This window comes from Camelus bactrianus, chromosome 23 (genome assembly GCF_048773025.1).
Source record: "Camelus bactrianus isolate YW-2024 breed Bactrian camel chromosome 23, ASM4877302v1, whole genome shotgun sequence".
In the NCBI taxonomy this organism is placed as follows: domain Eukaryota; kingdom Metazoa; phylum Chordata; class Mammalia; order Artiodactyla; family Camelidae; genus Camelus; species Camelus bactrianus.
In genome coordinates this window covers 32,829,796-32,844,786 of record NC_133561.1, presented here as the reverse complement: position 1 = coordinate 32,844,786, position 14,991 = coordinate 32,829,796, and the positions used below count along the sequence as shown (strand labels likewise).

At 43.8% G+C, this 14,991-nt stretch overlaps 1 long non-coding RNA gene across 15 annotated transcripts in view; it reads right to left on the bottom strand.

Annotated features, from left to right (window-relative positions):
* The window catches only part of LOC105062315 (uncharacterized), a 94,045-nt gene that overhangs the window by 5,945 nt on the left and 73,109 nt on the right, over positions 1-14,991 (bottom strand). For 6 of the 15 annotated variants that reach the window (XR_012501907.1, XR_012501917.1, XR_012501915.1 and 3 more), the window contains 6 exons: positions 11,153-14,269; positions 7,582-10,206; positions 7,138-7,280; positions 5,979-6,146; positions 4,128-4,236; positions 2,842-3,039 (listed from right to left, as the gene is read on the bottom strand). This is a non-coding gene — a long non-coding RNA (uncharacterized LOC105062315). The remainder of the gene's footprint in view (positions 1-2,841; positions 3,040-4,127; positions 4,237-5,978; positions 6,147-7,137; positions 7,281-7,581; positions 10,207-11,152; positions 14,270-14,991) is intronic. The other 9 variants (XR_012501910.1, XR_012501914.1, XR_012501912.1 and 6 more) reach the window with 9 other exon arrangements.

Genomic DNA, 14,991 nt, shown 5'->3' with positions numbered 1-14,991 from the left:
AGTCACTCAATAAACCCAGCCTCACCGACACTTACAGAAAGGGGATGAGGGTCATCCTGATTTTTATGAAGGAACTCAATTCTCTGGTGATTCAGGAACTGAAGACAGAGAAAGGAGATGACAGCTAAAGAGGAGGAGATGCTGGAGATAAAAATGCTCAAGCTCCTGGAAGAGGTTCTGAGAGTCACCACACCACGAGGGGCTTTCCCACAGCAGCCAGGAGGCCAAGCACCGGGCCGGAGGGTCTTTCCCCAGGAGCGGCCTGGGCATTAAAGCCCAGATGCTTCCTCCCCTCCACTCAGGCCTCCAAAGCCACCAGGCTGCACTCACCAACCCCAGTGCATCTCCACCTGAGCGGTACTGAGGCCAGTGGGGGCAGAGGAGCCCCTCCTTGGGCTACAGTTCCTCCAGCTCTACATGCTGGACACACCAGTGAGCTCCTTCATGGTCAGCTTGTCCCGTCTAAAATGTACTGGAATTCCTAACACATCAACACACGTGGGATTGTTTTCTTTACATTCGCAGGAAGCTTGGATTATCACTTATCAGTGGTGCGAAAACACTGTAGTTGAGGGGCTGATCTTCTACTCAGTGGGTGTTTAAGCCACATCTCTCAAGACGATTTTACTAACAAGTATACTTAAATCTCATGTGAAATACATACATATCTATTTCACTATATTTATATTTTCTTCTCTGTACAAAATTGCATTATAATTTGAAAATACATGTACATTTATCAATATAGGTTTTTAGTGCCAATAGCAGTATTTTTTTCTAGATAAATTACCAATAGTCCTAAATTTAAATCAAAGCAAGTTTTAGAGTATGTATTATTAAAAAAAAGATAATTACCTTTCAGATGGAGTTAAATGGTATTTATAAAAAGGAATTTTTATTTAAAATCTATATTCTAATGTAACAGTGGCTACAAATGAAAAAATAAACTTGATAAATTATATGGAGATTGTTTCATTTCACTGCGATAATGCTGCAATGTGAGTTTTCTGTTGAAGAAGAAATCCAACTGGACAATTTGGGGGAACCTCCACATCACTGCCCCCCCCCACCTCTCACTCACCATCTTACACTCACTCCTCAGTGCAGTCTGAGGAATTCTCAAGGTTGTTTCCCCCACATAATGAAGTCTGAGCCTCACAGTTAGTATCTTTATTCACAAATGATGTCCTCTCACTAGGTAATGAGCACAAACTGGTTTTGATCATGGTAGAAGGGAAACAGAACATAAGACTTTTAGACCTGGAGAGAATCACATGAGGAAATGGCAGACATAACGTCAAGATAAAGTAAACATTTCCTCACAACTGATAAAATTGTGCTTGAGTTGGAGAAGATTAATTAAAACTGAAAAGAAAGTCGACAGCTTCACATTGCTAACACTTCAGGGAGAGAAGAAAGATTCTGAACACTCAAATTAAAGAGGAGATACGCATGCCAGGAGGTGAGAAGTTTTACTTATAATAGAAACAGGGAAAGGGGAGGCAGTGGAATTGGGGGTAGTCTTGGCAGAGGTGGCCCTTTAAGGTGCCAGCCACCAGGGGACACTTGAGCATTGAATATACCTAGAGAGAAGCCTCGTGGGGTGTGGGACAATGCGGGTCATAGAGCACTGATCATGGTGGTTGTGAGGTCCAGGCAGAATCCAGAGGGCCAGGATGCAGGGAGAGAATGGCAGAAATGGAGGCAGAGGCCACCAGGGGTCAGAATAAGGGAGGAGCCGACATCACAAATAAAGTTTTTTATTTCTATTCAAAAAGACAGTGGCTGCCACTTTGGAAAAAGGCAAACCAGGTGGAAGACCAAGACGATGATTTCAGACTGAGGATATGATGGCTGGACCAAAGGGAGCAGGGGAGTTGGAGACAGAGAGATGGAACTGGATCCAGGAGAAGTCATACGGGCAGAGATCATGAGACATGATGATGTATGTGGGTTCGAGGGAGAAGAATCAGGATGAAGAAAGAATTCTTACTCAAGCATCTGCATCAGAGACTGTCTCGTCCAGAGAAACAGAGATGAAGGAAGAGGAGAGTATCTGGATGGCAAGTGGAATGAGACGATGTGAAAGGAGACTTTAGACGAGGTCCCATGGCCGCAGGGTAGAAATTCCAAGTGCTGAGGATATTACAAAGGTCTGGGGCCCAGGAAGTCGTCACAACTGCAGCTACCAGTATGAAGGGCCACTGGGGAGTCAAGTCACTTTAGCAGAGGAGGAGTCTGAGGGCTGGGTCAGTCTCACAGGGTAAACTCCAGGGGCCTGTTTGTGCTCACAGGTCAACTTAGGTTTCCCAGCATCAACAAAAGAACAAACAGCCACAGTAAGAACAAACAGCCACAGTAGTTCTGCAACTTTTTATTTTTATATGAATGAAACTGTGTTAATATCCTTAAAGGTCAGAGCCTTCAGAATAAGCTCTCCTATATATTTCAGGCTACTGGCAACATTGTTTTATAAAAGGTGCAGAGCCAGCAAGACTGAGCCTAGGAAACAGCACAGGGTTAAAGCCAAAGAAACAGATCTGATATGGAATCAGATTTGTTCTTTTCTATTACAGCTGTGGTCTATTTCTCTTCTTAGGTAGAGGCTGGGAACCCGGAAGTTTTCTTCCACTCACTCTGTGCTACAGTGGGGACAGAATCTGTGAAAAATGCCTGAACCCTTGCTCAGACTGCACACTTTTTCAAAAGTGCTTTGTGCTTTGTCACTGCTGGGGGTTTAGTGGTTGTTGGGTTCTGTCATATCTCAGAGATGGGTAGGTTAGATGGATGGTTGTCTGTCTCTGGAGCTAGCTGGGGAAAGAAGCTGCGTTAAGTACCCACCTGCCCATTCAGACTCCCGGGGGCTAGGGAGTGACTTTCTCCTCGTTTTCAGAGACAGGCAGATTGGAAGACAGATCCTTGGGCAGCAGCTGGAAAAGGTGGAGCAGTAGATGTGAAGTATCTTTCAGGAATGATCTTTGATTTTGAACTTACTTCTGGGATGAGTCACGGAGAGGAGTCACAGGACAGTGCATGAGACTGATTAACAAAAACAAACACACACAGACAAAAAACACTGATTTGTTCTCTGTGGACACTGAGGGACCTAGTGAATGTGGGGCCTCCTAAGCGCACAAGAAACAGACGAGATAGAAGCCAGACCCTCAGACAGGAGCCGAAACAGTCAGGGTGCTAGGTATGTGGTCCTTCTCCTTCCAGGATAGGCTGGAAGCCTACTCCCCCTCCTCCCCCGGCCCTGGAGCATGCTAGGGGAAGGAGCAGTAGCAAGTGCCTGCTTGCCCATTCCAGCTCCCAGAGGACCCTGACTGCTCCCAGATACAGGCCAATTTGAAGTCTGACCTTCAGGAAGCAGTTGGGGTAGTTGGAACATTCCATGTGCCATCTATACACCACCAGGATAAAACTGGCACCTGAGTGTTTTGCCCACTTGCTGGGTGCTGAGCTAGGAGAAATGGCCCTTGGAAGTGCTTGCACACCCATTTAACACCACCGCTGTCTTATCTGTGGTTCCCTGGGGTACGCATGAATGCTGAGCCCCCCAAGCTCCCTGAGCTAAGTGATTTAGGGGCCAGTCCCTCAGAAGGCAAGTATAGGTGTGGGCACCGTAGATGCTTTGTTCCAAGCCTGTGCTCCTTAGATGACGACAGTCGGGGTTGCATCCTGAGTGTAAGGCTCAGTGATGGGCACTGGGTTTGTGCACAGGTGTGTCTCAGCTTTTCCCAACATTTGGATTTTGCCCTGACATCCAGTGTGTAGGAGAATGCACTAGTTTTTAGATTTCTCTCAGAGGAAATTGCTTCTTGCGTAGCTTTTCTTCAGTACATCCGTGGGAGTGGAGAGAGGAGACTCCAGTTCCACCATTGTGTAATGTCCCAATTATACATTTTTAAATGGTTAACATACTGAATTTTATGTTATGTGAAATTATATCCAAATAAAAATTTTAAAAACAAATGGAAAACAAACTTTAAACTATTGTTGCCATTAACGTGCACCAGCTTATCAGCTGTAAATGTAGCAAAAACACACAAACAATAAATTAGCATTAAGAAGTGACATTAAGGTGACAGAGAGTCAGCCACGTGGTGCTAGTGCTCTGGACTCACCTAGGAGAGCAGGAAGTAACTCATTTCTGCTTCAACTATGCGAGTGGTGTCCTTCGCCGTCATCGAGACTTGCCTGGCCCTGGTAGGTGACCCGGTGGGCAACAGTTTTCTTTAGAAAAACAAAAGTAAAACCCCAATAACATATTGACTTTTATGCTAAATAACAGTAGCAACTGGACCCATTATAATAGCTAACAAGATAATCAAGTACTGGGAATGGTAACTGAGCAACGTGAGCTCTTAGATTGATGATGAGATGTTATAATGGTACAAACATTTGAAAGCGTTAATTTGCCCACACACCTTGTGTGTGAACCAGTAATTCCTGCCCACTGCCCCAGTTTTTACCCAGGGGAAAAACAGTTCCACAAAAAATGTGTAACAGTATATTTATAACCAATTTTTTTTCATTCTTTCCAAAACTGGGGACACATTATGTATCTGGCAATAAGAGAATGAATAAACATAGTACAGCCACATAAACGTTTAACCTGGAACATTCAGGATTAAAATGGGTCTTAGTTTTAGAAATGATTAAATCTCATAAAATTTCATGCTGAGAGCAAAGGTGAGGTAGGGGCACAAACTGTCCTGTTGAAAACAAGAGCCTTATTTACAAATTGTAAGCTGAACCCCTGCTGCTTCTTTCCTTGGTCAGCTTCCAGCATCCTGGCAGCCACGCTCAATATTGCCAGACAGGAGACTGTAGAACACTTGGGGGACATCTGGAGCTGTCCAAGTCTAAGATGTCCAGATCCACGTGCAGCTCCCCAGTTAATACAGGGAAGAGCACTGAGAGATCCAGGCCATCACCCAGGCACATAGCATTCATAGTCAGCTGATTCCCACGCAGCACACAAGTGCGAATGGGCAGGGGAGGACTCTGTGACATGTGAGGACATCTTCTAGCATGAAAGGTGGAGGGGAAAACATGGAAGAGAGGTACCAGAGGAACAGAAAAAAAGATCATAGGAAAACATGACATAAGTTTTCTACTAATGTATTTCAAGTAAATGGAGAAGATAGTGTATCCCATGGGCACTATTTACATACAGAAAAACTATTTAAATACATTTATGTGTATGTACAGGTATATGTGCATATATAACATGCATATGTATATGGTTGCACAACCACCCAGAAACTTGCACCAACAGGCTTGTTAGGCTCATTTCCAGCTCTCCGTACCTGCATGGAATAGGAAACTCCTGACCTATTTGGAGAATTTGAACAGAACCACTTGGATTTATGCTCCCTAGAGAAGGCCCCCGAAATGCATTCTCAATGCATATATCATCTTCAGGTACCCCCATAGCATACCACCACAATTGGTTTTATTACCCACTTGACCTTTAAGACAGTTTAGAAAATCTCCCTCTGCTCCCTGGTCCACTGTCTCCCACAGGGTACGTGAGGTTAGCATTCACACGCAGTGTCGGCATCTTAGAGCCCTGGGAATGCTGGCCTTTCCTCAGCGGAGTGGTTAACCAGTGGTGAGTGCACTGACCTGCACCTTGGTTTCCACCTTGGTATTACGGGGGTCATAGTAGATATTTTCTTGTGTTGTCCTCATGAGGACTGAACGAGAAAATCCAAATAATCCATGTGTTTCTATTCCCTTCTCACACCTGGGTTAGGCAGTTTCTCGATAATTGCTGGGCAGTTCAGGGAGACTCGTGTGGCTTGCATGGGCTCTGGCTAAAGAATGCTGAACCTCAGCCTTGGGAAATGGGAGGTAATGGATTCAATGGTTCATAGGATGATAGGGCTGGAATCTACCCTCAGAAGCATAAGGAAAGGTGGGCTCTCTTACCATCCCAAGATCACCAGATAGTGAAGGAAAAATGGTACCTGGAGGAAGATCTCAGAGCTCAAAAGCAATCCCAGCCTGAGTCTCCAGGTGGAGCACGGGGTGGCATCACTTTACAAGAGCCAAGTGAAGAGCAGCACTTCTTGTACTGTGACTGTGTGTGATGGTTCAGACCATATTCCTTGTTTCTCTCAAGGGCTCCGTGAGCACTTAACAACAAAATGTGAGGCATAAAGACCGAACCATAAGCAAGAAAACTGTCATTGTGCATGCATGGCACTACTATACGCAGGGAAAATCCACCATAATCCAAAGACATTTACAATTAATAACTGAATTAAGGCATGGTTACTGGACTGACGATCAGTGTATAAAATCAACTGGATTATCTTGTATGAGCAAGAAAGAAACAAAATAAAATTCACCAGCAAACACCAGACTAGGAAACAAGTATTCATAGGAGAAAAGAGCCAATAAAAGATTAACTTATACATTTAAAAAAAATTCTTCAGGCCTCGTGGGGCCTGGCCTGCCCACCCCACAGGGGCCGTGAGGCCTCCCCATCCAGGCTGGGCCCAGCCCGGGCTGCGGGGCGCTGTGCACAGGCCGGCAGGGCCAAACATTGGCCTCCCTGTGCAGCTGGTGCTCACACCACGCTGGCCCTGGTCAGCAGGCGTCCAGTGCCTGAGCCCAGGGCTCTGGGTAACAGAAATTTTAAAAATAAGTCTTCAGATCAATGTAAGAAAAACACTAAGTACCAACAGGAAAGTGAGCAGACCATACAAAGAAAAATAAGCCCTGGACAATGACAGGCCTTCTGAAAGGCAACTCCCCTGATGCAGGTCCAGGTGAGAGGATCCCAGCAGGGCTCAGGACAGGAGGCCAGGAGGCAGGATCACCAGGGAGGGGACAGCGCCCTCTGCTGGCGGAGGGTCTGGGGTCCAGGATTTCCAGCAGGGACTCCAGGTCTCCTGCCTCAGCCTTGGCCCCCACTGTGTCGCCAAGCACAGCCCCATGTCAACAACCCCAAGCTGGGAAGGATTCTGATTGGCCAGGTCAGAGAAAGTCATATAAAATGTGACTGCCACACAATAGTCAAGGACTCAACTGTCATCACAGCACTTCCTAAAGAAGAAACCTTAATTTCACCCTCCCATCAGTCTAGAGGTTACAAAATGCTCAAATGAGTATCAGACTCACGTTTTCATCGACTGGGTCACCAACGGTGGGAGAAAAAATGATCCTCTATTGCTGAACTGGCCCATCAGCATGATGCCAGGCTATGGAGAGGCTGTTGGTTGTCTCCCCAAAGACACTCCAATTCCTCAGTCCACTGTATGGTCCTAAATAAATCAACACGTTAGAGTTAGTGGCCTGTCTGGGAGCATGGTGGACACAGGGGTTGGAGGGAGGGGTGTAACAGAACTGTTACCAGGGATTTCACCACTCTCTGGGATGTTTACTACCTTGTGATAAAATCCTAATCTACGGTTCTCGCATGGACCTAAAAAAGGAGACAGTGCTCCATTCAGAGCTTTTCAGGAAACAGAGGCAATACATATTTCAAACAAGTTTCCCTATAACGAAATGGGATCTTTAAAAAAAGAAAAGAAAAAGGGAAGAGAGAGAAGAAATTAACACTACCTCCATCTTATCTGAGCTTCCAGAAGGGGCCCAGGGGATTCTGTAGAGAGACACGTCAGAAGCTCCGTGATACCAAGTCCCTCTGGAACTCTCTGGTGTTACTTCGGTATCTGCAGGTTTATTGGGGCTGGCAGAGTCCCTCTCGTGAGAAAAGGAAGAACAAAGTTTTTGGAGGTGATCTACAGACTGCATGTAATCAAACCGCCTTGTTCTATTTTAACGGACATGGGGAGACTGGCTGACGACATGGCTTAGAACCAAGTATCTTACCAATTCAGTTCGTTTAAAAGTAAATACAAGACAGAGCTCTGAAAACTGCAAGCATTTTATGGATATAATAGGTTATTATTTATATTCTACTAAAACAGTGAGTTTTTTTTAAAGCTTGCATTTAGTCACACTATTCTAACTCAGTGGTTCTTGTTCGCTTTGCACCTCACAATTTTGGGGAATCTAAGAAAAACCATGGACTCCTTCACACGACAATACACAGGAAGTACAAACTTTAGCACACAATATAGAGAGTGCATGGCACTTTGTGGTCCATAAAATGCTCTGATCTAAGTAATTCACACGTAAGCTTTTCCTATAGATCACTCACCTTAAACACAACGTGCAGCTGACTGCGCTGACTCTATCCGGAGACAGGAATAGCCCTGAAATCCCAATTAAGAGCCCTGCTACTGACCAGCAGTCTAGTTAGTTTGCAGCTCAAGCCATCTGGAATGTCTGCCACCAGTTTGGAGCTTCCATTGTCAATTATTTCTCTGCCTCCTGATAACAAAAAGCCAAATACACAAAACCCAGAGCCATCAAAAAATTTGTTTCTAATCATTACAATGAAAAGGCCCACTGAGATCAGAGACGGGTACCACTTTCACAAGCACAGCTGCAAAGCAAACCGACCATTAAAAATGCACTTCGGATGTATCTAAACGTTCTTAGGAAATCTTAAGGATTACAAAACATACATTCAAAGCAACCATTTGGTATATTAGATGACCTGCTTCCACTGGTATGTCTTCCTGACTTTGTCTTCTCTTGACCACTCCTGTTATGTTTATGAAAAATCTGTCAGTCTGCTCATGTGGACACATTTCCACCTCTAGCCAATACCCTTCCAGGTAAGAACCGATGCCAAGAAGGCAACGGAAGCTGCTAAGAGGTGTTACCTGGTCAGAAAAGAGCAGAAGTGGGTACTGTTGGATGTTCAGGAGTAGACTGAGAGAACTGACAAGATGTCTTAAGCATGGATAGACAGCTGGGCACCAAAGGAAAAGCTTCTAAGCCTCCATGAAAGAGTTGCTGGATAGGAAGGAAAAGTTCCAGACTATAGCACGGATCCCACCACGAGCTTCCTGGGCGAGGCTGGGCAAGTCATTTAAATTCTCTAGACCCATGCTGTCCACCATGGGAGCCACCAGCCACATGTAGCCATTGAGTACTTGAAATGTGGTATCTGGATTAAGATGTGCCGTAGGTGTAAATTAATACACACTGGATTGCAAAAAACATTATTACCAAAAAGACGTGAAATATCTCATTAATAATTATGATACTGACAAACGCTGAAATGCTGATATTCTAGATACACAGAGTACAATATGACACATTATTAAAATTCATTACATTTTTCTCTTCACGTTTTCTAATTGGCTACTAGAAAATTCTGAGTTACCTCTGTGGCCCCCTATTTCTTGGGAACCTAGCTGGTTCCAGACTCAATTTCTTAACTACTATTGAATTAGAGAATCGTGCTGAGCACTAGCCAGAAACTGGAGACACAAATTGAGCAAAATAGACATGTCTCTGCCTTCATTAGGAGGGAAAAGTCGAACAGATAGAAAAAGAACAGGCAATGATAACTGGGTTAAATACTATGCAAGCACCATGAGAGGGAGAAAGGGACATCCCTTCCTCGAAGTGGCCTCAGAATGGAGCAGGGAAGGCAGGGCCTGGGCAGGGGCCCAGCATCTCCATCACCTTTCCACTACAGAAGTCTGCCCTCCCTCTGAGAGCCACACAGCTCACCTTCCTTACATAATCTCAGGTATTGTTACCTTTTATCTCTGCAACAAAATCACGAACTACTGAGGGCAAAGACGCTTAAGGTTTTCTCAGCCCTGATAGCACTTTACGTATAGGAAGATCTCCAAAAATCTGCTAACTAATGCATGGTTTCTAGAGACAATGTCCAACATACATCAAGAAAGCGCTTTCTCCCCACCCCCTACACACACACACACACACAGCAGTCAAGTATCTGGGAGATGAATCAGTGACTGTGGCAGGTAGAATAATAGGAGAGAAATTATCGTAAAAGGAATGGACACAGAGAGAAGATGAGAAGAAAATAAGCAAAAAACAGTCTAGGAACCCAACCATTATTAAACCCGGGCAAAAAATAACATGAAGAAATGAAGTAACCAAGGAGGTTCGGTGACACGAGCACACGGTGCTGTTTCCCGATGATCAATAAAGCACAGCCACAGCTCACAGGTGCTTTTCCTGAGCAGTCCCTGGAGGAACCCCCTCATCACACCCTGCTGAAACGCCGACTGCGCACACGGTCTGTGAGAAGAGGTCTTTAAGAGGCGTGCTAGCCTGTGACCTGTCCACCTCCACCTGTAAGAGAACCAAAAAATGCATGGACTAGAGAGCCGCGTCTGGCACAATTGTCTGGTAAACGATGACTGCCTAGGAATTCTAACCACCTCATCACTTCCCCTGCCTCCCTTCACATCACTGCCTTATTTCTCTGAGAAATTCTCCTGTGCATTAGCTTATTTATTACACACAAGAACCCTGTGAGACCCAATGGTCATTGTACCGCTTTTGAAACTGAAACGCGGAACGAAATGATCATGTTCACGTGTATAAATGAGCTTTTGGACAATCCAAAGGAGCAGCACAGTCCATAACTGGGTGCTTACAGAAGCTATCTCTAGCTTCCAGAAATGACCCTGAGATCCCCATATGAATGGCCCCGCAGGCAAACATGAGTTTTAAATCCATTCACTGCTGAAGCCCTTCGATTTGCTCCCACTTGGAAGCAGGTTGTCATGGAAACAGCTCTCCACCCCCATCATCATCTCAAAAATGCTCAGTGCCAAAGAGCCATTCTTGTAACTTTATATTCACATTTTCCCTTCGTCCTACTCACCTGTCCTGTCCTCCTTTTACCTGACAATCCCCCCACCTCCTTCCACCATCCTCTTGCTAGCTCTCATTTTTAGAAACATTACTGTGACAATTTCAGTAATTCATAGATAGCAGAGCACCATTATAGGCATCTGGATGAGAGGGAAACACCATCTAGATACTATCAGTCTTTACCTAAAGGATGTTTTTGTGATTACTATCACACAACAAAACATGTCTAAACAAAATGCGAGACAGCCCAATATATTATCAATATTCAAACAGTGCTTTAATATATAACAAGTTTTCAACACTAGATCAATAAAACAGCAAGTATGCAAAATAAGCTACCATCTACGCTTGTTTAGATTCTTTTGTTAAATCTACTAGGAAAGCAAGTATTTCTAAACCCAATCTAACGTCAACCTACCTCTCTGACATCCTCTTCTGGTCTTTTGTAGCAGACAGTATATTTATGCACTTTTCCAAGGGCAGGTTCCCACAAGACACTCCTGGTGCTGTGACTTTCAGGTATCAAGGACTGGGCAAAGGCCCTGGAGATGCAGGACAAATTAGGTCCAGATGCGGTTCTCAACCACAAAACAAAGCTCTAAAGCATCCACACAAGCTTTCAATAGGTTGTTTGGAGAAGACTTCGAGGTGCGCAGCAGAGTAACAAACTGGTTATGATGACATAAGTACCATGATTCTACCAGGTACAGCTGAATTCTTCTTAAGAAGGCTTTTTAAAAATAGGATAAATTTAAATTTTTATTACAACTCTAACTTCTCTATGTTAAATTTCTTCTACTCTATTTAAGGAAGTTCTTACTTACTGCTCAGCTATAATAAAGCAAAATTCACTGTAAGTGGGTAGCTCACGTTTATCAGAGTTAAAGCAGTTAAGAGAGAAATCAAAATCAGCAATACGCTCCCCTAAGACTGTGATTAAAAAAAAAACAGATGGTTCCAAGAGTGAAGAATGAAGATGAGCTGAAATTCAGCACAGAAGCCAAAACGGTTAGAAGAAAGTCTCAATGATAAATTTTCACCAAGTCAAACAAAGCTTTACCTTCAAAAGATTGAGGAGTATAACTAATGAAGAAATTTTTTTCTTTTTTTTCAAGAGTTATTTTATTTTTAATTTTTTAAACAATTTTATTGTGGTATAATTTCTGTACAGTAAGCTCACATACTTTTGATGCACAATTTGATGAATTTTGACAGGTGTGGACACCTATGAAGCCATCTCCACAATCAAGAGACCTAACATTTCCACTGGGAGTTTGAAATTTGCACCTCTGGGAGATTTTCTTTTGCTCTGAGACATATCTCACTCATTCTAGCTGCCTGTCTACCAATTTCCTTTGCCTCTCCTTTCAGCTCTCTGCGTCTCTCTTCCTGAATCTGTCTCCACCTCCACGTTTCTGCACCTCCATCCCTTCCGTGTTCTCATCTCCGTGCCCTCCAGTCCTCTGCTGCTGCAGTCTAGCCCCACATCCCAACCTAGAACCACACTCATCGCTCCTCCCACCGTGACCCTTGGGACTTTTCTCCCAGCACACGTCACCACCCCTGGCTGGCTCCCCACCCTTCCCATCTTCCACCACTCCATTCCCACCGACCACCAGCTTCTGACAGGACCCAACATACACAAGATGATTACTTGCTGTTGATGAATGTCTCCTGCCGCACTTTGCAGGTGCCTCTTTTCTGTCTCATCATGCTTCTGTCTCATCCCCTTCCCCTCTTGAGGGTTCTTTCCAACATCTTAATTTCCTTAGAATTGTGAGCTGAGACTCTCAACATTTAAGCCATGTCATCCATCCCAGCATGCCAACCTCAGTAAGAAACAAAACTAGGCCAGGCAAGGGTCCTAGGTGCAATCACTGCCACTTTTCAAGAAAAGCCACCTGTATGCTAGTGAAAAAAACCAGAAACATGAAAGGGGCTGAACAACACACACGAGAAGCGCAAACCACGGAGTTCGTGTCCTCCGTGCTGCTCTGTATTCTTCCTTCCCAACACCTGAGCGCAGGGCTGGAGTGTCCCAGAAGATCAATGTATTTTGACACTGAGTTAATTGATTAATTTACTTAACTGAAACAGACTATTCATATGTGCCATAGAGTTTCTACCTCAACAAGAACTTGGGACATCTTGATCTTAAACTTAGTATCTTCCACCAAAACTACACTCACCCAACATTCCCGTCTCACCAGCGCTATACACCATCTTTCATGGATCTACAACATCAATTGTAAGATGCACCATTCTTTTCTGTCTTACTGCCTAATTGACACCTCACCAAGAACAGTTTTAAGACACCACTGATTGTAACATACATCTCAAAATCAGGCATGTTTAATATGGAAAAATAAATGCAAACCCTAGAATCAATGTAAGATGCTGCCACAAGTCTAGAAGTAATCTTAATTCTCAAATTTGATTGAGTTAAGTAATAACCCTTATGCACAAACTATCAAATTATTGTTGGCATCACTGGGTGAAAGAAAAAGCCTAATGAATACTATGTTCACAGCAATACGGGAAGAAGGAAAACTAGCAGTCTTACAGGTGCCCTCCCTTGTGGTGACAGGTTCGCTGGTGAGGTCACACAGGACGTCCTGGACCATGACCGCATCTCCAGTGTTGGGAAAGAGCTCCCTCACCTGCACGCCACTCACTGTCGGCCCCACACGCACCTGCAGATGGACAAGCTGAAGGGATGTAACATGTTCAAATCAAATGTTTCCACCAACTGGGGACAGCCAGTTACACTGACTTGGAGCCGCTAGGTTCTGTTTCCTTTTCCATTACACTTCATCGCAAGATACTGAATATAGTTCCCTGTGTATACAGTAGGTCCTTGCTGTTTATCTCTTTTATGTATCTGCTAATCCGAAAGTCCTCATATATCCTGCTCCTCTTTCCCATTTGGTAACCATGAGTTTGTTTTCTATGTCTGTGAGTCTGTTTCTGTTTTGTAAATAAGTTCATCTGTATCATTTTTTAGATTCCACATGTAAATAATATCATAAGATACTTGTCTTTGTCTGACATACTTCACTTAGTATGATAATCTCTAGGTCCACCCATGTTGCTGCAAATGGCATTATTTCATTCTTTTTATGGCTGAGTAATATTCCATTGTGTATATATGCCACATCTTTATCCATTCATCTGTCCATAAACATGTACATAACACAACTTTTATTTTTCATTTCTCTGAACTGCTTTTCCTTTTTCATGCTAATGTTTGCTAGATGTGTCACAGGCCACAAATCTAATCTGCTTTTCTATTTTGCAAGTAAAGTTGTAAATGAGTTCCTAAGTCACCGCTGTTCCATCAGGACTCTAAAATAGGTCTCAGGAATACCTAGTGATAAAGAAAACAAACATCTCCCACCTCTTTGGGTTTGGTTGGTTCTGTGGCGTTGATGGGTTCCTGAAAACAAGGTGTAGCCAGCAGCCCCTCCCACTGGCTGCCACTGGACCTGCCTGGTGGCAGAGCCGACGTCATAAAGGTTGAGGCTGACTACAGGCACTGGCATTGTAGGAATGGAAAGGCAGACATCAGTTTAATTAATTCCTCTTACTCTGTTCATTTTTTAAATTGTTGTTTACCACTTAATAATTGATATTTGTATGCACTAAATAGGGGCTGCTGTGAGAAATCAGTGGGAGTTAACATAATCCTCTCCATCCCCCTCCAAACCCACCTCTCATTGTGTATCTCCCCCTCATACTCAGGACTGCATGTTGTAACTATCTCACTGAGAAAAGAAGTTTAAATTTAAAGTGGCAATCCAGTGAATCCATACGACAGCCAAAACAGACACCAGCCTCCTCAGATTTCTATTTCTTTTTCTGGAACATCTTTTTAAGTTGACAGTTTTCACTCTTCGATCATAGAATTTCATACATAAAAAACCAACACGGTATTTCATTCCATCTTTCTCTTTAAAAATTTTTAAATGAGAGCTCCACATACTAGTAAGTGAAACTTAATGGATGACAGGCTTTTTGAAGATCAGCCCATGAGGCAGAGTAAAAGGTTTACAGTCTCCTCACCATGTAACACCCATATAGCTCTCTATTTTCTTGTCCAAAGATTAAGTTTAAAGTTTTAAAGGAATTATCAGATTAATCCTGTCTATTATGAAATACATTCTTTCCCACTTCTGCCGGTCTAACATGAAAGGAGATAAGGGCCTAAGAGACCGGGCAGTGAGTAGGGTCAGTTCTTGTCCTGGAGAGTTACGCCCA